Source organism: Ambystoma mexicanum, chromosome 5p (genome assembly GCF_040938575.1).
Source record: "Ambystoma mexicanum isolate Mex_15411 chromosome 5p, UKY_AmexF1_1, whole genome shotgun sequence".
Lineage (NCBI taxonomy): Eukaryota > Metazoa > Chordata > Amphibia > Caudata > Ambystomatidae > Ambystoma > Ambystoma mexicanum.
In genome coordinates this window covers 789,820,742-789,843,776 of record NC_090930.1, presented here as the reverse complement: position 1 = coordinate 789,843,776, position 23,035 = coordinate 789,820,742, and the positions used below count along the sequence as shown (strand labels likewise).

At 45.9% G+C, this 23,035-nt stretch overlaps 1 protein-coding gene across 3 annotated transcripts in view; it reads right to left on the bottom strand.

The window, feature by feature from the left end:
* GOLGA4 (golgin A4) overlaps positions 1–23,035 on the bottom strand; it is a 2,156,782-nt gene that overhangs the window by 725,033 nt on the left and 1,408,714 nt on the right. The window lies entirely within an intron of this gene.

Sequence of the window (23,035 nt, the reverse complement as noted above, 5' to 3'; positions counted from 1 at the left end):
CAGTTGTTACGTCTGCTCACTGATACTTCATACGTCAGGGACGCCTAAGGTTATAGTGCATCAAGAAACTCCCATTGTGGAAGCACAATGTCCGATTCATCTTGCACTATGTATATAAAGGGCACTTTCCAGGCACACACAATACACATTAAGCTCCTTCCACCTGATTGAACTCCACCCGCAAAATGTTTCAGAGAACCCTTCCTGGCAATCGAAGGAACAAGATTCGCAGAGAACAAATGGCAGCAGTCAACTTACATGTTCAATGCAGAAGGGTTACGTAGTCTGACGGACGAGACACTGCAATCGATGAATGACACGCGTGCACAAATATGGACTGATCATGTCTCTAAACTAACGTGGGTCACCGCCCTGGAAAAGCCAATACAGATCCATTATGAACAGAAATATGAACTTTACTTCCATGCAGAAGGAGATATACCCATGGGCTCCAACACACATTGCAACAGAACTCTCATCATTGCTGATCTGAAAAAAGGAACTGCAGCCCTAATGGACCAATATTGGGTATGTGGCAAACAGGCATATTTGCACCTCCTGCCTTCATGGGAGGGTGACTGTGCTCTGGCAACGCTACACTCCACATTACTGGCGGTTCCTGAAAAACACATAACAAAAGAACGGGTGCAACATGGACTGTCACAAGCACGCCAACAAGCAGAAGTTATTCCACCCCTTGTGAACGTGTTGTCAGAAGACAAACTACAAGAGCAACTATCGCGAAAGAAAAGAGCATCCAACATTATCTCTTAAGACTCTTCCGATCTTCTGGCACAGATCCCTGCTGAATACAAATTATTCAACTCTGTCGAAACATTCTTCGCATCACTGACCCCCAGCATCCAGGCCCGCGCAAATGTCAAATGGCTCCAGATCTTGCGCTGGGAAATCATACAAATGGCAAACGATACTGAAGAAAGATTCAATAGCATCAAGGTGGAACTCAGAGCACTGGGACTAAGGACAATGCAGAATAGGTATGTGTTCAACCTACTCACAGCAATGGAAGGAGGTGTTTGTCGAAAAATCGGGAGCACATTTGCACCTTCATCTGACTCCGAAAATGGGACACTTTCACATGTAATAAACACGGTGCATGAGTTAGGAGTACGGATGAAAAAAGACGGTGGTGTGCAACCGACAGACTGGTTTACCTCAACATTCAAATGGGTACCATCTTGGCTTGGGACTGTGATGAAGATGTTGGCCCCCATCATCGTTTTCCTTTTGCTGATCTTTTGTGTGTGCCAGCTAGGAATCTGATGTTGTGCCAAAACCATTCCTAATATTGCAATGATGATGGTGACTATTGGCACCCAGAAAGGGACTAACAGGGGCCTCACGACACACGAGATGCAAATACTAACTGGGGAGAACAACAAGCCTAAATTCTGTATGGTGGCTATATATAATAATGGGGATGTAGTAGATGACTATTAGCATAGTACCATAAAGGAGCCACAAGATTTGGAAAATCACACAGTTATAGGTGGATTTAGATAGAGATGGAGATTCTATATACATGTCATGTACTCCCGAGGCGTATGCTTGTCGTGGAGAAAGTCTGTGTTGTTTGCAGAGCATGCCAAAAAAGGGTACTCCAGCATGGGACGAGGCAGTGAGGGTGGCAGATGAACGTAGATGTGATGGAACTAAGTATTCGTTACATTACAAGTAACGAAAGGGGGGAATGTTGGGGAGAGGTGGTATATCCCATCCCCCTGCACCATTCCCGCACCAGGTAAATATTGTATGAGCCAAAGGGAGACACACCCCCGCCCCTCCTGCATATATTCCCACCACCTATCTTGGATATACGTATGTAAAAATGTAACTAATGCTTGTGGCTTGAACTCCATTTTGTGTCCTTCTGCCACTCTGCCAAAATCCTCACTCTCCCTCTCCCTGCGCCACACACAGTCAGCCCCCGCCACCTCCACCCCTTGTCAGTACCGCGCAAATCATGTTCTCACGGAAACTCATCCATTCATTGTTGCAATTAGCAAGTATCAAGCACTGACAGAATGTGATCATCGCAGAATGTGAGACCAAGGTCTGCTTCAGACCTAGAGCCCCATCCATCTCTGCTGACCGACTCATGCCCTTTCCACCCTTTCCACCACATACCTGCCAAGCCATACACGTCCCTGGACCACCCTCAAGTGCCCACCATATACCTAATCCTGAATGGTCATATATAGTCCGGTAAAATAGCTCAGCGGGTTGAGCGCACGCTGCTTGCATCCGAGCGTGATCTGCAGGTCGCAGGTTCGAATCCCGGCAAGGCCAACTCAGCCTTTCATCCTTCCGAGGTCGATAAATGAGTACCAATTTCGGTTGGGTGATATTGGATGTAAAAATGTACTCTGTAAAGCACTCTGGATTAAGGCGCTATATAAATAACACATCATTATCATTATTATCATTATATTCACCTCAAGAACTAACACATGTCCCCCATGTGTTTGAAATCGTGAAGCCCCAGGGACTACAAATCAAAGATCGAGCCTTCTGATAAGACACATTGAGAAAGACCCCTGTCCCATGCCCCCATTAAAGAATGGGTTAGAATGTGCATATATTTGCCTTCTTTTTATAAGTGACCTGGTTTATGCCAGCCATTATTCTTTGCATGCCAATATCACTTGTTTAGTTTAGCTTAGATACAATTATGTCATCTGTGTGAACCTCAACCGACCTTCACCCTGCAACGATGAGCCCAGCTGACCATGTGCGCTGTGACTGATGGAGACAGCAGCCAATGGAACCCAGGAATCCCTTATGGAGCTGGGATTAGTATAAGTGCATAGCCAATCAAATGTGTTAGTTTGCCACCTATACATGATGCAATCTATGATGCTTAGTGCCTTCTTAATGTGCTGCCCGTGTATCTCTTGGCAGAGCGCTCTCGGGCAGCAGAGTCCTTTGCTTGCATTTATTTACTTATATAAATGTTGGTTTCCTTGCAATTACTCTCCTGGTCTCATTCACTAGTGGGGTGTGTACTTTATTCTGATTATTTGGACACGTGCATGCTAAGGTGCTAGCCTGCACCTGCTTGGCTGGGGTTGTGCAAGGATTCTTCATAAGGGCCAAGCCCTCTTACCACATGTCATCCACAAACGGCACCGCCATGATCGTCTTCCTTTTGGTCTCTCGCCTTTGATATGAGAAACTCTCCTTCTCGGTCTTCTCGGGCACCAGCTGGAACAGCTCGGAGGCCCTGGCGATCATGGAGTGAAAAGATCCCACCTCATCCGGTGGGGAAACTCTATGCGGAGCATCCAAATGCAGCAATTCATTGTCTACTGGGATGAAGTCCTCGTTTTCATCAGTACCAGTGGCTGTATCCGTCCCAATACCCATCTCTGGGTCTACTGGGGGTTTGGGGACAGACGTGGTGGTGGAGGATGACACGGGGGCATCAGATGACGCTTCATCCTCAGCCTAAAAAGAGGATCAGGACCCTGCAGTACTCTGGGTCCCGGGGTCATTCTCTGTTGGATCTCTGACACCAAGGCATGGAGAGTCGACAACCAACCTGGGATTCGCGGCAGCAGCGAACACAGTGGACTTGGATGTGCAGTGCCTGGCCTTTTCTTGGTCGGTCCTTGATGAGGCACACCCCTGCTAAGAGCACAGGGCTTGTTTAAGTTAAGCCATGCCGCCAGCTTGTTATGCATGTCTTTCGTCGTTTCTTTCCTTCCTTCCTTCCTTCCTTCCTTCCTTCCTTCCTTCCTTCCTTCCTTCCTTCCTTCCTTCCTTCCTTCCTTCCTTCCTTCCTTCCTTCCTTCCTTCCTTCCTTCCTTCCTTCCTTCCTTCCTTCCTTCCTTCCTTCCTTCCTTCCTTCCTTCCTTCCTTCCTTCCTTCCTTCCTTCCTTCCTTCCTTCCTTCCTTCCTTCCTTCCTTCCTTCCTTCCTTCCTTCCTTCCTTCCTTCCTTCCTTCCTTCCTTCCTTCCTTCCTTCCTTCCTTCCTTCCTTCCTTCCTTCCTTCCTTCCTTCCTTCCTTCCTTCCTTCCTTCCTTCCTTCCTTCCTTCCTTCCTTCCTTCCTTCCTTCCTTCCTTCCATGTAGGCCCTTCGATGAATCTTCACACTTGAGGGGCACCTAGTTTCACCGACAGCGGATCCCTGTTGCCGGCAGATGAGGAAAAGAGCACACAGGTTCTTTGGAACAAAATTCAAACTTTTCTTATCGAAAACCCCCAAAAAAGTACAAATAGCTCAGAGAGCAACTTGAGGACTCCCGACACTGAAACGTGCAGTAAAAATCTGAAGATGACTGCCAGTGGCGCGGCTTAGGGGGAGGACTGTCATTGTCATTGGATGGAGGCAGTATGCCTTTTACTGAGGATTCCCAGCCTGCTGGGGAATATTCATGAGCCTCTGAATCCATGCCAGACCCCATGCTGGAGAAGATCTAGGAAAGGAAATTAACGAGGAGGGATGGAATCATATCTGGATGCGCATGTTTGGGAGTTCTAGATCTGTTACTAAGAACGAATGCCTGGAGAAAATAGGTTATAGGTGTTATATGAGACCTCCAAAATTAAATAAGAAACTCCAGCTACTCCCCATATTGTTGGAGAGGATGTTTGGAAATAAAATCTCTTTTCCACTTGCTTTGGACATGTGAAAAAGTTCAACACTTTTCAAAGGAGGTACTAACCCAAATTAAAAATGTTACTGGGATCAATCTTCTGATGGACCCATGTGTTGTGCTTCTAGGTGACACTGGGGATGGGACTTCCTATGACTGGGTTAATGGCGATGGTGATAACCCAACTACCTAGAGTGGCTAAAATTACGATTGCCCGTAATAGGAAAAATCAAGATGGGGGGGAGGGGTTGCTTAAATCAGATGTGGTGGGTAAACAATTTGGAAACTCTAGTTGCTGGGAATATCGCTGCCTTTAGTACAGGGCAAGCAAAAACATTTTGGAAGATATGGGGCTCATTTCTGGACTATGCAGAACAGGTCCCGGGAGTAACTAATCCCGCTCCATTGGTTCTGTGGTGTGTGAAGGTTTTGACCTTTCTGGGATAAGTGCTATGCTTGCTTCCACCCACAATTGGGAGGGAATTGCATGTTTCCTTGTCTTATTTACAGTGATGCTTTATATATGTCTATATCATTGTGTCTTGACATTGGAAATGCTATAAATTACTGTAACCATCCTTGCAGTAGTGAAATCTTCTTGAATAAAACGATTTGGTTAAATAAAAAAAATGTCATCATTGGTGAGGGGGGGTAGCTCAGGGGCAACGAGTTTGTCTTGGAAGCAAGAAAACGCAGCGCAACACAGATTCTAATCCCTATCCCGCACTTAGAAACCAATCACAATGCGTCAGAAGCGGCTGTTACTATGACCTTGTTGCAAATTGCCGTACGGTGCAGCTTGACATCTTCAAGTGCCATTCTCTATTCCTTTCTCTGTTCCAACATGCACGGATTCTCAGTGTTGCTGTGAGCGGTGAACGGCTTGCGCTGAACGAGGTGTGCGGGGCGATTGCTGCCCCTGAGGCTGCCCATAAAAGGCCTAACACCAGCAGCCACTGTCTCCTCTTGAACGGATTGAGGTGAGCGAGGCATCACTGTCGCTGAGGGGGGCGGGACTGCCGCCGCTACACAAATGGGTGGGAGTGCTGTGCTGTGACTGCCTTTTGCCCTACAAAGTCAGCTTGCTAGGACCCACTCCACTCTGAACGCTGAAACGCTGTAAGCTTCCCTTCTGCTTCACTGCAAAGTATGCTGTAACTTTTCAGACACCACGGTACTGGTGCACAGTAGAACCTAGGCTCCATGAATATAACCCACAACCTGCTCATAATAGTGCAATTGGGAGTGTGAGTGCTATAGCATAGCCCATAGTCCTTTCCACTGTGCCATTAGCTGCTTGACATACTGATAGGTTGTGACTGTCCTACTCTTAGTAGTACATAACCCTTCCATCCTGTGCTTCTAGCTATTTAAGTTCTTACTGACAGACAAAGTTCCTGTAAAACAATATAAGTGTTTCTCTTAAGCCTTGGCAGTGTTTTTGGAGGATTAGTACGTTGCGTGACTGGAAATCTGCATCGTACTGCATCCAGCTTCCTACCCAAGGCCTCTAGTAAAGCATGCAGCACTCTCGAGACATGCCAAGGAAAGCTATGAGAAAACCATGTCACAGAAATCCTGGAATGGCAAAATATGTGAAATACTCCCCTGAAAAGAGGTGCTGCCTATAAACATGGAAACCGTGCTGATCCATCTCGCATGGCTACCAGTGCTGATGCAATGAGCTGCTGTAATGTCCATGACAATGTGCCCGAAGCGAGTTTAATCACAGCCTTTTACCAACCAACAACTACACATGTTAATTGTGTAAAACACAAGAAGTTGCCCAAACACTTACACCACTGTTTGAAGTCTCAAATACAGATTATGGAGACATAGACAACAACTCAGTTGTTGCAATGTGGTACATGTTGTCTGGCACTGCTGCCAGGTGTGCTATGCCTGTTAATGTACAAGGTAAACCCACTGGTTCAATGCTAGTAACCAACGAAGACTGATCTTCATGTAAATAATAACGCATTGACCGACATTCTGGCGAACACTGTGACAGACTGGATGCCACTCTTCAAAACAATGTCTACTCAAAAATGATTGTCGATGTCACCTAATCTCTGTCTAAGCACTAATAGCGGATCTACTGAGGCCAATGAAAATCCTACAATAAGGCACAACAACGCCAATGATTCCACCTCAAGTAATAATGTTGACACGACCAAAGGTGTTCTACAATTTGCAGTCAAAATTCCGTTAAAACTATGCAGTGTCTGTTCGGCCACCAGGGGGCGCACGAATGAGCCTGCTCTTCGTTTGAGCTCTGCACCTGAGGTCCCAAAAGTGGCTCTGAGCCCCCACTTTTACGACCCCCCCCAGAGCTGATTACGGAGCAGGACATGTCCGAAGGTCACCCCCCCCATTTGGGGAAAAACCCGAAGAAAATCGGAAGAGTCTTCGCCAAGAAAACGAGATAGACGTTCTGAGGCCCTGGCCACGACGTGTGCAGCAACAAACGGAAAGCGCACCCCCGCGCCTGAACACACGCTTGAGGGGAGAGCTGATCTGCGCGACAGCCCCTACACGGCTGAGGGAACCTCGCTCGGCCCGTCGGTGTGGGTCGGGCGTTGCGAGCTGAGCCCTGTCCCCGCGCGGGACCCGGAGGGGCCCCACCCGACGAGATAAGGTAGGCGGCCGCCCCTCACCCCCTGTCTGAAGTACTCCGCTGCGGCACGCGCCTCTGCCGCCTGCTGCCGGTCCGCCAATGTAACAGAACTTCCTCTTCTCCCTCTCCCTGCCCCTGCTGAGAGGCCGCGTAGCACGCGGGTTAAGCGAGCTGCCCCCCCACCCCCGACACGGAACCAGGGTCCAGTGCCATTCAGAACGGGAAATAGGAGTCTCCAGGCACCCAAACGCAAGGATACCCCCCCCTCGTGGGGGCCCCTGAAGTGCGCACCCACTACTACCGTACAGTCAGGGGGGAAGGAGGAGAAGCAAAGGAAGAAAAGGAAAACACAATTAATCTAAAGGAAAGCATACGGACAGGCAGGAGGGAACACCTCGACATATGGACCCCACGTTCTGCAACACCTAGTGACAGCGAGCACTTCGAAACTGCACTTGCCGGATACCACGCATTCGGATCAGCATACTTGGGGCACCGCCTAGTGAGTGCCTCAACCCTGCCACACTAACAGATCTTGCGCCAAACCCACCGGCATATCGGAAGGTCACCAAGACTGAGGGTTGGGCACCCATACCTGGGGCGTGTGCCTCCTCGAGTAGCCCTGAACATAAGTGATCCGATATTGAGGGGCCGTCTTGCACCCCCCCCCTGAGAAGGAAAAATCGGCAAGGCGCACAGGCCACTCACAACTGGGGAGGGGTTTTGGAGGTTCCTGCCTGAATATTCGGGTGAACAAGCTACGGTCGCCTTGCAATAAGGAGCGCTAGCAGAACCCCCTCAGGCGACGGAAGATTGAGGGTTGGGCCCCTGCTTGACAGGGCGTGTGCCCTTCTCTGACTACATACACGCTCCCAAGCTCACTGGACTTGGGATCACGATCTCGGCTTTCCACCTGGAGTGGTCTTAGCGCACGTGGCAAATCCAGGGGGGCCGTACCCTGCCTGTGCCTTGCTGCCCCTCTTCTTGGAGACACATCCCCAGAGTTTTCTGTTACGCTACGCCACGGGCGAACCCCCACCGGAAAAAAACGAAACAAGGTACAGGAAGGATTCAAGTGGTGCCTGATCTTATGAGGAACGCTCCTCGTCGGTGGTGAATTTTTCAAAAGCTCTTTGCCTCAATGCCTCCCTTGGCCACTGCGGGATAACAGCTTGCACGCACAAGCGTATTACCCTCGAATGACCATCCCGGCGGCATAGCCCTCTTAAATCCATCTGAGACCCACCCTCCATGGACCCTAAGGGTAAACTGGCAAAATACAGGTTCACACCAGCCATCGAACCTTCAAGATCTTCCACTGAGTCCACGATGTCGACGGCAGGGTCTGATGCAGCTGCGACCAAGGCGGACGTCGCTGACCTACTCACCGAGATGAGAGGCATGAAAGCGGACATTGGCAGCAAAATAGACAAAATTACACAGAGAATGGACAAAATGGATGACAGGCTGGAACAGGTTGAGCATAATCAAACCTCTCTGAGCACATTGGAGGCACAAATGGATCACCGCATCGCCGTGATAGAACATAAAGAGGAGGAAATACGCCTCAAGGTTGATGATCTTGAAAACAGGGAGCGCCGCAACAACATGTTACGTTATTCAGATTTATAAGGCGCCAAAGCATATGGGCATCCAGGCACCGAAAGACAACAGTGGTGGAGAAAGCTAAAGGAAAATCCTAATTAAACAGAAAAGTCTTTATCTGTTTGCGGAAAAGAAGATGGTCCTCCGTTTTACGTATCTTGATTGGAAGCGCATTCCAGGCTTGTGCACCCCGAATATGAATGGCCCGTCCCAGTCCCTGAGATCTTTTAGTTTGTGGCAGTACCAACAAACAGCCCTCCGTAGATCACAGACATCTGTTCGGAAGGTAAAAATTGATCCTCTACTTCAAATAGGAAGGGGCATTTCCGAAAAGGCATTTGTGGCACGTGATAAGCAATTTAAATTGAATACGGGCTGCCACCGGGAGCCAATGCAGCTTTCTTCTGGCAGCGCTAGTAGGTTCGGAACTTTTAATCTGGAAAATAATTCGGACCGCTGCATTTTGAATTTTCTGCAACTGTTGAATGTTTGCTTTGCTGGCTCCTCCCAGCAGTGCATTGCAATAGTCAACACGTGGCAGAATTACTGCTCTTACGAGTTTTATGCGGTTTTCCACTGATATTAGCGGGGCAACTTGTCTCAATACCTTAAAATGGTAGTTGGTATTAGAGGAGATGGCTGTGACATGTGCCTCGCTGTCAAGGCTATCCTCCATATAGGTGCCCAGAGTCTTGACTTTCTGCGCAGTTTTGATTAGATTGCCTTCAATGGAAAAACAATTATATTTTTGATTCAATTTGGATCGAGCATGTTGAGGTCCAAAAAGCATCAGCTCAGTTTTAGCGGCATTCAAACAGAGCCAGTTCACTGACATCCATTGTTTAATAACATGATATGTTGCAGTCAGAGTTTGTTGGTCAACTTCATGGCTCCCCGTTATGTCCAAAACCAGCTGGAAATCATCTGCATAATTGCAGAAGAAGATCCCCATGGTTTCCAGGTTAACACATAGTGGTAGTATATAAATATTAAACAACAAAGGTGAAAGGCATGCCCCCTGGGGGACTCCACATGTTATTGTTTGTGGCTCGGAGACACAATCACCCCAGTAAACACAAGATTGGCGGCCCTCAAAGAATGATCTGAGCCAAAAGATGGCATTGCTGGATAAGCCTCCAACAGTGGCCATCCTTTTAAGTAAGATTTTATGATCCAGCAAGTCGAAAGCTGCCAAGAGATCTAATAACATCAGCAGCCCCAACTTCCTGTTCTCCAGTTTGCCAAGCATGTATGTTTGCAAGTCTAAGAGTGCAGATTCAGTTCCATGAAAGCTCCTGAAGCCTGATTGCTTCACATGTAGCTTGCCGGTATTGAGTACGTATGATTGGAGCTGGGTGGTAGCTACCTTATCAATTAGTTTTAGGAAGAACAAAGTATTTGTAATTGGTCTTAGGTTGGCTGCATCCAACTGATCCATGCCAGGTTTTTTCAGTAGTGGAGTGACTGACACACTTTTTATAGATTGAGGAATAGAACAAGTGCGGAAGGATGAGCCAACAAACCGGCAGAGGAATGGGGCGAACAATTCTCGCTGTTCCAGTATGTATTTGGATGGAAAAATTTCTCCTGGACAATTGGTGGGGTGCATATTTTTTAGTAGTTCCAAAATTTCAACTAGGTTAGGTTCAGTGAAATTGAAGGTGCCTGAGGCAGCAGGTATAGAGGGGGGGGGGGGATCAAGTGGAGGAGGAGTCCATATTTCCTGCTTCATTTTCTTTTGGGCTTTCACCAGTTTATCTGAGAAAGCCTTCTGAACTCTGTTGTAATCATCAGTAGTAAGTTTGATATCAGAGTTACAGACCAGGGGTTTCTCCCAGGTTCTGAAGAGATGGAAAAGTTCCTTAGTCTTATCTCCAGCCTGGTTTATCTGATCATCATAAGATTTCTTAGTCTCTATGATCAATGTCTTATATTTCTTTTCAATGAGCTCCATGCTAGCAAATTCTCATTGGATTTATCTTTATGCCAGGTGTGTTCTGCCTGTCTTTTGTTAGCTTTGAGGTCAGCTAATATAGGAGTGAACCACTTGTGGCGATTAGGCAAATCTTTGATTGTTTTGTCTTTTAGGGGAGCGTGCTTATCCAACATCTCCAACATGACCTCATTATAGGCTTCTGTGATCCTCTCAGGATTATCCTGTTCTTTGGTTTTATCCATGAGCGAGCCCACGAAAGTCATTAAAATGTCAGAGGTAATGTTCTTAAAGTTACGCAATTTAACTATATGTGCAGTGGTATGCACTCTTACTTGTTTAACAGGGAGCTCCAAGCAACACGTCAAGAGATAATGATCGGACCAGATGCATGGAGTAGTGGAGATAGGCCCAATGTGGACATTTCCTTCTCCTATCCAGTCCAGAGTATGTCCCTTGATATGGGTCGGCTCGGTATTACAGTAGACAATATGATGGGTTTTCATCATATTCTCCAACTGTAGTGCTTTTTTATCTGTCATCATTTTTCCATAGGTTAAAATCACCTAGTATTACTAGTCCTTACATAAGGGTCTTTGGTGTTCCCGAGAGAGAAGGTGAAACTGAATTCGATCTAAAGCAGACCGTACACAGGATTCTAAAGCTCCTCTTCAAGGATGATTCGGTGGATGAACCCAGAATTGACCATATTCACAGAGCTGGGGGTAGACCGGGAGGCCTGAGATCGGTACTGGCTCGATTTCACAATTATGCTGACAGAGCAAGAATCCTGGAGAAGGCCAGGAATACCCCACAACTTTCACTCGAAGACTCCAATATTTCACTCTATCAGGATTTATCATCACTCATGCTGGCACTGAGGAAGAAGTGTTCCCCGATCACAAAGATGCTAAAGGACAAAGGCGTTAGATACAGATGGGGTTACCCGTTCTCCCTCACCTTTGAATGGGAAGGCTCAGCGATGAAACTCAGCTCGGAGAAGGACATTACTGACTGTATAGCGGACCTATTGGGTCCCCAGGGGGAGGGTTCCTCCCTTGCGGAGTCGAAAAGGGAGGAGGGTGAGTGACGCACCAAAGGCCCACGGTGGAGAAGAATTCAAGGATCCAGGAAATTCCGGAGGATGAACAACTCCCAGGATATGGAACATTAATCTGAGGCCTGGATTCTCACACCACGCCGCATATCGCAATAGAAACACTGAGGTGATAACATGGTGGGGGCCGGGAGCATGAACGTCGCCTGACAACTGGTGGAGTAACTTAGATCACTTGATCTCGATCTGATTCCCGGCGTGCGCCACTGATATGCCCGGCATAAGGGTCGAACACCTGTCTTAATGTCCAACCCCAGTCACGCAGGCACTGTACCGGAGCTAGAGTGGCTGGGTCACCTGATAGATTTATGAGGTACAGCAGACACTGGACAGATGCCTAAGATCGAGACGGGAAGTCGTATTTACAAGTTGGTTTTGATGAATGTTATGAGTGCAAAGTTGGGGGCTCACTGTTATATTGGTTTGTACTTTGATAGGACCGCTTGTTTTGCGGTTCCCATTGGTGGTCCGAGGCCGACTGGGTGATGTTAACCTGGAAGGACCAGACGCCGACTGCATGGAGGGGGGAGAAGGGGTGTGGTGGGGTGTATGGGTGGGATGGGCCGACACGTAGTATACTGGAAGGCAGACCTGGGGGGCGGAAGAATAAGAAGCAAGTTTCTGAAGGAACTGAAGGCGTACTGGGCGGGTCACTCGTTGACCTCCTTAGGACATGTTGGATCCCAATTTGAGAAAGACCGATCACGCCCCGTCCTATCAATCATGTTAAGGGCCATGAAGCAGACGATTCAGCCATTGATAGATTCACATAAACCTTGTGATGTCTCCCACATTTGCATCCACTAACAATACGCTACGCATATGCACACTGAATGTAAAGGGACTGAACTCCCCCACGAAACGCTCCATGGTGGCCAGAGAATTTAGGCGGTCGAATATAGACATTCTATTTCTCCAAGAAACACGATACCGTAGAGGGGAGGAGAAACTTATTCCATCTCGTGAGGTGGGCCTTTCCTTCTGGTGCTCCAATATCACAAAAAAAGGGGGAGTGGGGATTCTTATTCGCAAAAGTCTCCGGATGGTGACTCTTGACACGTGGACGGATAACGAGGAAAGGGCTCTCGTGGTGGTGGGGAACATTCGCGGCACAATTTTCACCCTGGCTACACTCTATGCACCTAATCAGGGGCAGAGTAGGTTCCTTCATAAGACTGCGGAGAAGGTCTTTACCATGGCACAGGGACACATAGCTCTTGGGGGAGATTTTAACACCTGGATGGACAGTTCGATGGATAGACAAACCAGGGCAGATGCACATAACCCACCCACCTCTCAGGATGAAGCCGAAATTAAACTTACCCTTGACCCATATGGTCTTACTGACAGTTGGCGTCACTTGCACCCAGCAGATAGATGCTTCACCTTCCACTCCCTCCCCCACGACACGCTTACGCGTATTGATTATATCTTCCATAGCGATGGCCTTCTGCGGATACTTCATGCGGCGAATATTCATCCCACAGCGTGGTCAGACCATGACATGGTTGTGATCGATTTGTGCTTGGATGACTTGGCCCCTCGAAACTCCAAATGGAGGTGCAACGATTCCCTATGGACTGACTCGGTCTTCAAAGAATCCCTTGAAACTAAGATTGAGCAATTTTTTCTTACCAATGATACCGGAGAGGTCGGGAAGGTAAATGTATGGTAAGCTGCTAAGGCCACCTGAAGGGGGGTACTCATTAGGGAAGGGGCCCAAAAAAAGAGAGAGCGTGCTCTGATAGAAAAAAACATTAGGGAAAAGCTCCACATAGCCCAGAAATTAGTACAATCTTTCCCGTGTGATAGACCTAAACACATGGCTGAAGCCAGACGGCTCAGGGAAGAGCTCTGACTATTCATCGTCGGTAAGACAGCCCGAACCCTACAATATTTAAAACAAAAATACTATGAAAAGGGCGATAAAGCAGATGCCCTTCTAGTGGCTCGTCTTCGGGCGCAGAAAGCTGAGAGATGGGTAGATCGTATTGAAAGGGACGATGGCACCCTCATAGATACGATCATCACGTCTCCTGAGGGGATACAGGAGGCATTCGCCTACTTTTATGAGGATTTGTACACATGCGACCCCCCCCTATGAAACATTGACACTTACCTTAGAGAAGTTCAGATCCCCACACCCACATCTACAGAAGCCGAATCCTTAGACACGCCAGTCACTGAAGAAGGAGTCACAGAGGCCATAAAACGTCTAAAGACTGGGAAGGCCCCGGGAGATGATGGTTTCACACCCGGATTCTACAAGGCTTTCTCTACACTCATCGCCCCCTTCCTTGCATCCTTATTCAATCACATTTTCGAAACAGGCCAGGCACCCCCGTCCTTTTCACAAGCTCTTCTTGCTGTCATCCCAAAAGAAGGGGGAGATCCCACGCGTTGTAGTTCCTACCGCCCCATCTCTCTTCTGAATATAGATGCTAAAATATACGCGAGAGTCATTGCAGCCCGACTCGAAACATACTTACCACGGTTAATTCACTCCGACCAGGTTGGCTTTGTCATCCGGAGACAAGGTGCAGACACCATGAGGAAAACTTTACATCTTATTTATGAGGCGCAAGGAATGGGAGGGGACCCATCTCTTCTGTCACTAGATGCCGAGAAGGCCTTCGACAGGGTGGCCTGGGGCTTCTTAGAAAGGGTGCTAGTCTGGAATGGTTTGGGGCCGAAGTTACGCCGTGCCATTACGGCCCTGTACACATCTCCCTCAACGTCAGTGACAGTAAACGGGGGCTATTCGCGATGGTTCCCTTTGGAAAGGGGAACGAGGCAGGGTTGTCCACTGTCAGCAATACTATTCGTGCTCTCTCTTGAACCGTTGGCACAGAGATTGAGGCAGGATGCTAGAGTAAAAGGCATTATGGTAGGAGACTGCGAATACAAACTAGGCCTCTATGCGGATGATATACTACTGCACCTAACTGATCCCCTAAGTTCTGTCCTGGCCGCAATCAGCATTATCGAAGAATATGGGGAACTGTCTGGCCTTAAAATCAACACCGAAAAGTCGATCCTCCTTCCACTTGACAAAAGTGGAGACTCTGAGGCAGACCGATTCGCTCCCTTAGGAGTAAAGGTCGGCCTCACCACGCTTCGATATCTGGGTATTAATGTGACCCGAGACCTTGACTCCCTTTATGAGGCTAACTTTCCCCCACTATCGCTCTCCCTTCAAAAGGAAATCCAAAGGTGGTCCAGACTTACCATCTCCTGGCTGGGCTGATTAAATGCAATAAAAATGGTGATTCTCCCTAAAATACTTTACCTGTTTCAAATGCTCCCCATTAAAATGCCCCAAGAATACTTTACTAGCATGAGAAAATCCCTCTTAGCCTTCCTGTGGCAGGGCCAGAAGCCTGAGAGTCCCCAGATCCTTGCTACAGCTCCGGAAGGACAACGCGGGAGTGGTCTTCCCGGATATAGAAGCATACTACAGGGCAGCCCAACTACGTGTCCTTGTCCCGCACGTCAGGCAAAAGTCAGAGCCACAGTGGATAGCCCTAGACAACCATCATCTCCGACCATTCATTTTAGGCGAATGTCTATGGGTTCCGGGGCCCCAATTGCGAAATAGTGTTAAAAACCACCCTATTATTGGAACAATATGGGCAATCTGGACACCAGGTAAGAAAATGGTGGGAGTTACAACCTGGCCATCTCCCCTTGGACACCTATGGTCACCGGGGATCCAGGATGCTATCCCAGACCCAGGGAGCTTCGAGACATGGTACGATGCGGGATTAGAGAGGGCTGGTCAACTCTGGAGAGATGGTGCCTTTATTACAATTCAGGATTTACAGGAGGCACTCGACATAGGGCCGCTCTCGGTCTTCCTATATCTCAGACTTAAGGGGGTGATGACAAGGGCGATATGGAAAGAACAATTACAAAGGGATCTCACCCCGTTCGAAAGCATTCTCAACACGTGTACGAGTTCAAAGGGCTTGATAAGCGCAGTGTACTCTGCGCTGATTGAGGTTGATATTATGCCATCACACACATTGAGGAACAGGTGGGAATCAGACATGGGAAGGCAGATTCCGCAAAAGCTATGGCTCCAAATTTGTAGAAGGACAGCGAGATCTTCCATATCCTGCCAATATAAATTGCATGCCGTCAAGTTGTTGTACAGGTGGCAATATGACCCGGTCCGGCTGGTCAAAATGTATCAAGGAATAAGCCCACATTGCTGGAGGGGCTGTGGAAAGAGGGCCGATTACTGGCATATGTGGTGGGGATGTGAGGCGGTCCAAGCTTACTGGACGGAGGTCCTCAGCTGGATCAAGGAGCTGGATGATGATGACAGAGAGATGCACCCACTTCTGATCTTGTTCGGCTTGGTTGAAATGGAAGACAATTAAAAAGGCGCCCAAAATGATTCTGGGTTTACTGCTGGCCGCTCGAGCGTGCCTCACCATGGTGTGGAAGAGAGCAAGGCTCCCTAATAAAACCGAATGGCTGAGTGTGGCCTTGAATATATATAGAATGGACAACCTTACGGCTTTCCTGCATGGAGATCGCACTTCAGTTGAGAATGCATGGTTGGAATTTCGGGCTAAATATGTGACATAACAAATGTGTGCAAAGCGTTTCTATGTTTGGAGCCATTTTAGTTGACGGCTGAATCTTGCTGCTATGTTAAACTTGCAAGTTCTAATATGTCTATGTACCTGATGTCAGGTAGTTAATATTGGTTCGGAGATAGATACTGGTCTCTTCCAGCCCTTCAGGCGGTACTATGTGCAAGGGGGTGAGGGAGGAGGGTAGGGGTAGTTGGGTTTGATGAACCTATTCAAAGTTGATGCGATGTGCATCAGATCCTAAACATTTTACACACTGTATTACTATCGATGTGATATCCTTTTTTTTGTACCTGACCGTTCGGTTGCAAATGCCTGTACATGATTGTCAAACTTTTATTTCAAAAACTAATAAAAGACACATTTAAAAAAAAAAAAATCTATGCAGTGTCATACTAGGGGAAGTGAAAACTCTCATGGAGCAATGCTCAAGGAACAAAATTTAAGATCACAACATGAAACGCATGACTCAAAAAATCTGATCCATGATGCTCCGGCGTCGCTTATTGACCTTGTTTCTGAAAGTGCTGATCGCGAATTAAGATCTACTTGTATGGTCTTAGAGACAGGCGAAGTGGATGCAACAGATTTATCTATGTATAGACCTCGCAAAGAGAGACGTCTTGCAAAACGTGCTGGATTACATAAACAAGCTGCTAAGAAGAGATTAACTGTTTCTAATCAAAAAACAACCCGCTACCTCTCTTAATTCAACTTCCATTTTGCCCGAAAAGGGACCGGTAGTGCAGCATCTAATGAATCCTAAAAAGAAATGGCCAAAAGGTCGGGGTGCTCCTGGCACACTGACCAGTTGGTTGTTGATTGATGATCTCCTTGTGGGACCAATGAAGCTGCAATACTGGTGCCTCAACCTATTGCCGAACATGGTGAATTGACATTCTTATTGGCAGAGCATGCCCTTTTGGCCTCTGGAAATATGTGTCAAGCTAATCCAGTACAATCCCAATCACCAAAATGCCCACCATGCTGCCCGTTATGAGGGAAACAAAAACATTCACATTGAGTAGGGGTCCGACGACATTCACTGATGGCCGTACAAACAGGTCCGATCTCCTTAATGTGTGCAGTAGAATACCTGCATTATGTGTATTGTCCTCTGCAGATTTTAGCTTTGTTGAACCCGTGAAGGTTAATGGTGGTAATTACGTCTGTCTGCACTGTTCATCTGCTGAAGTGACCTTGTTAATCCGCAACCATCATTCATCCATTCAGAACGTGGGATTTGTCATTGATTGCCCCTCCCATGTTCCTATACCCCCAGTAATTAAGCCCCCCCCCCTTCAGCGGCGACTGTCTTGTTAGGAGCTGAGGCAGCAGTTAGGATAGTAGATACTGCCAACAAGGATGTTCTTGATGATGCCACAGGTTGGGATTGGTTTAGAAAGTTTCTAGTCTGCCAATTGGTCAAGTAAAAATGAACTTGGAATACGAGGGGGTTTTCCCATTTATTAGACCCAAAAAGATCACTGCCCTTATTATACAAATCTGATGTATTATTTATGCAAGAAACATGGCTTTGTTCAAAGATCCAATTAGAAGGCTATACATTGGTTCAACACTACACAATGCAAGGTGCTTGCGGTCATCCGGTTGGCGGCTTGATTATTGGCATGAAACACACTGTCCCACTAGTCAATGTGACAACATTCTTGCTATAGAAATTCTAATGAAAGTTGAAAGCTGAATGATCCCGATGTTGCTCATCAATGTATCCATCTCTCCTGAAGTGGACAGCCCAGATGAGATATTAGAGGCAATCAACATGATTTGTTCAACATGGATGACCACTCAAAGCCATGAATTTGCTCTAATAGGTGGTGAGCTTAAACGCAGCATGCAGAGACCATGTTCCCGGCCCTAATTATGAACTGTTAGGGCAAAAAGTGTTATGGGAAAAGTCTAGAGGTAATAAAAAAGGTAAGATGTAGATTGACACCCTGAGTGAGTGGGGTTATTGATGTACAACAGACGCACTTCTGGAGATTGTCCCGGCAAGTGTACATGGTCTGCTGGTACCTGTTCCTCAACCCTTGATTACTTCTTTGGTAGCAACTACTGTTCACAGAGAGTGATTTTAGCGACCATAATATCTTGATACTGGCCCTAAACATGCATACCGAATATCAAAAACTGGAGGCCCATACCGATGTCAAAGTAAACAGAGGTCACAGAATATGCTGGTCAGCTAAAAATCTTAGTAAGGCCACCATATATATTATTGCTCTTGTCTTAGATGAAGCTGATTATAGGTCTAGATGCAATGTAGAATATATTATGGGTCGATTGGAAACACATGCACATGATACGGCTGCCAAAAATTTGTAATTAGTGAGCGCAAACAAACATGCCTTTGATATCGAAATACGCGATGCAAAGCGATAAATGTGGCGCCAAATTAGGTGTGCATGGACGTAATTGGAGTGTAAATGATTGTGTGGAATAAAAGTTAAATGTATACAAAATGAGTTTAAGAACTGGCTAAGAAGGCAAATATACTCTGTCCTTAATGGACAGTGGCAATCCACGTTCTCGTTACTTTGTAGTGGAAACATTAGATCTATTTGGAAAATGCTAGCCAGAGCCAAAGGTGACTCCCGATGTACAATGGTGAGCCCAATTCCAGAGTATAGGTGGAAGGAACATGTTTTGTTGAATTTTGTGGCCAAAGAAGAATTAGTCTTTGAAAATGACTATGATGGGAGTTGGGTACCAGTCCCTTGTATTAGCGAAATCCATAAGGCGATAGTAAATCCAAAGAGCTCTCGAGCACCCGGACCAAATGGGCTGTCTAATGCTGTCCTTAAATCTGATGCTGAGGCATGAGAAAAAGTGTTGTACATACTTTTTTGCAAGATATGTTCTGAAACAGTCATCCCTCCCTCGTTGAAGTCAGCTATTCTCTTACCAATACACAAAAAAGGGGATAGATTATATCCTGCAAATTACCAACTTCTATCCTTGCTAGATGTCACAGATAAATTGTTCACCACCTTTGTGTTGAAATCACTCCAGACCTGGGTTGAAGAAAACAACATATTACACAACACCCAAACTGGTTTCCAATGTGGTTCTGCGACCACACACAATATCAGGTTACTGGATGCATTAATGTGTGAAGCCGCACAAAAGCGAAAACCAACACTCTACGTAATTTGGGTGGATTTCAGTGCTGCATTCGACTGTCAACTGAGTCACTCTATGGAAGAAGCTACAGGCCCAGGGCTGAAAACCTATTTTCTATCATTATACATCTGTATTCTGGTAACAGTGTACAAGGGCGACTCGATAACACTGGGACAGTGACATCCCTTACAGGTGTGAACAGAGGGGTTAGGACAAGGTTGTATCCTGGCTGCACTTCTGTTCAACCTATATTTAGCTGATCTTCCTGCAAAATTGCTGGTTGTCGAGGGATGTTTCATCAAACTCGGCTCTAGACACATTGCGAGCCTACTTTATGCAGATGACCTTGTTCTATTAGACGCACAATAAAAGGAGCTGAAAATAAATTCGAGGTCCTCATTGCGTTTGCATATGAAAATGAACTGGTGATTAACATGAATAAGACCAAAATCATGATAGTAGCAGGTAGCAGGCCCGCAAGAGTACATTTTCAAATTGACTCCCATAGAGTTGAGTATGTTGATAGTTACCCCTATCTAGGAATCGGACTGATTGCTGATAGAAACTGTAAATCAATTGTAGAGACTAAGAAAAGGAAGGTAAGATAGCTGACTTGCTTGATTAGTAAATTTGCAAGTCAGTCTGCAGGATATTTGATTGAAAGCATCCTCAAACAACATAAGCAAAGTTTTACACCTGCAATATATGGTCTCCAGGCCCTAGCTATGAAAGATCTCACATGGCTTAATGTAGTTGAGGGTACCTTCTGGAGAAAACTGTTGCATTTGTCCCCATCCACCACAATGGCTTACCTCCGCCTTGAATTGGGATTGGTTTAATTGAAAAGTCAGGTTTTAATACGTAGAGGTTCCCTCTACATTAAAAATCACTGCTTTCCCCAATGCCCGCTGTTACATTTTATGGGTAAGAACGATGACCTGAAACCCTTTAATAACTTTGTCAAACTAAATGACGAATCTTTTAAAGACATGAGCTGGAGCCCTGATTATACACGTGGTACAAGATTTGGAGTATTGAAGGCTATTTTTAAACATAAGCTTGAACAGCAGGACTGGATTAACTATGCTCATCTCCAAACACTGCATAGTTTCAAGTATATATCAGCCATCAGCCATCAATATATCTCAAAACTCAACAGTACCTTTTGAAATGCCCATGTCCTGCTGCTCGTAAATTCATAATACAATTGAGAGCAAACCAACTCCCAGTGCTCGCAATACAAGGAAGTCATAGTAATATCCCCATTGAACAAAGAATATACCAAATCTGCAATTGTCAGCTGAATATTGAAACCCCCAAGACACGTCTTGGCATGTTGTCCAAAGATGGGAACACTCTATATGACTAACCTGAGTCGGTTAAGTAACTATGATGCCATAAATAATTATGACTTTTGGAATTTCTGTTTAAATTCTAACCTCCAAACGGTTCACATAGCACTATTTAAGATCTGGAGTGATGTATCAAAGAACATAAACATCATGAGTACACACAACTGAGGAAAAATTCTGTGTTATTGTCCTGTAGGGGCTATTTAATTAAAACTACTGGAAAGTACTTGAAGAAATAATATGAAATTAAAAGAAATTAATTTTAAATTAATCATTGATCGTAAAGGTTTTATAACTGATTTAAAAAATTTCAATCTGGAACTTATATGAATTTCTAGTTAGTTATTTTTAGCTGTTCTTAGGAGGATGTTTATCAATTGTAGACAATTCACCTCAGAGACCATTAGCTATAGTTGCGACATGCTTAAAGATAAGGGTCAAGGTTTTCATGTAATATGAGATAATGAAATGCTATTTGCCAAATATTTTAGGTTATGCTATGTCTTAGATGTTTTGGATGATTTAGATGTCTAGACGTTTATACATGTTTTACAGTTTATGTTTTTATATATCTTATATGTCCTATATATTCTTTATGTTTTTTAAAGTTTCATAATGAATCAATACAAATAAATAACCCCAGCATCCATACCAGCACTTGCCCTCGTGTACCCTTCCCGGACTAATCTGAATCTGTCTGATCCACCCCTCCCTCGCACATTTCCCTTTTCCACCTCCCCCGTACTTGCCATTTGTGGCTCACCCCAGCACTTGCTCAGCCCCCTTGGCCCCACTGATGCACTTCACACTCTCATCTGCCCCCCTGTCCCCGTTCCCTGCCCTGCCCCACATTTCCTCCCTCCCTTGCTCTTTTTCTGTCTCTGCACTTGCACGGTAAGTATGTCACAAGGCCTAGCAGGACCGTTACTGTTAGTTTTTCCCTACGCTCCCCCCTCCCCTCTTTTTTCTCTTGTGCCGCCTGGAATGACTTGTTTGTAGGTGCCATACAAATATCCAATAAATAGAATAAATAAACGTCACACTTAACAAGGGAAATGGTTGGCTGATTTACTGGAAACACCAACATCCCATCGGCATATCACAGGGCCTAAACCAATGTGGATCTTGTTCACAGTGTATGTCAGTGCTGGCCAGAATTATTAGATGTTACTCTGTGAATTCAAAGGATATCCAGATCAAACCATAAAAGAAGTGTAGAGGTTTGCACAAGTGAGGGTATGCAGAACGCATATAAAGAAAGGGATGAAATCGAAATGGCCAAGATGCCTTAATGAGGCTACAAATTCGGATTCACAGGCCCTGCTGAACCATGCCCTCCCTTTCCTGACTATGTGTCCCCAACACCTTTTCCAGAAGACATGCTATCAACAAGATAAGGAATGTTTGTTCCGCTATTTGCACAAATTCCGAGGAAGCCATCATTGCTGCCCTTACCCACTGGTTTGCTTGATTACTTGTTGTACTGGTGTCTGGCCTAGAATAAATTAACGTGATTCTTCCCACTCCTGCTTAAAGAATCTACTGAGAGCTCAGTTACCCAGAACACTTAATCTGCTGCATGTAACATCTACTGCATGTAGCATTTCAATTACATTCCCCATATCTTGAAAGGATTGCGTTGACCCTTAAACAACATTGTAACGTTCAAGTCATCTGCTCACTCCAAACATGTAAAGCAATGTACACGTCGCACCTATGTGAAGCAATGTATAAGTCGCACCATGCATAAATTACATGTGTGTTCAAAATGAATGAGGCACCAGGATGCATTCAGACAGCGTCGAACATTAAACTATCCCTTCAGCAAGCAACGTATATAAATCGAAACATGGGTCTTGAATAAAACGACTAGAAATATTACAACGTGATTAAAATGCACCAGTTCTTCCGCTGAAAATGTTGAACAGAGCTGAAGAAACCTGCAAAACCATAAAGTCAAAAGCTGTTTTACTGGCGAAGATGTTAATCTGACATCTGTTGTTTTGCAAAAAAAGGTCCCTAAAGCGAATGCATCCTGCACACG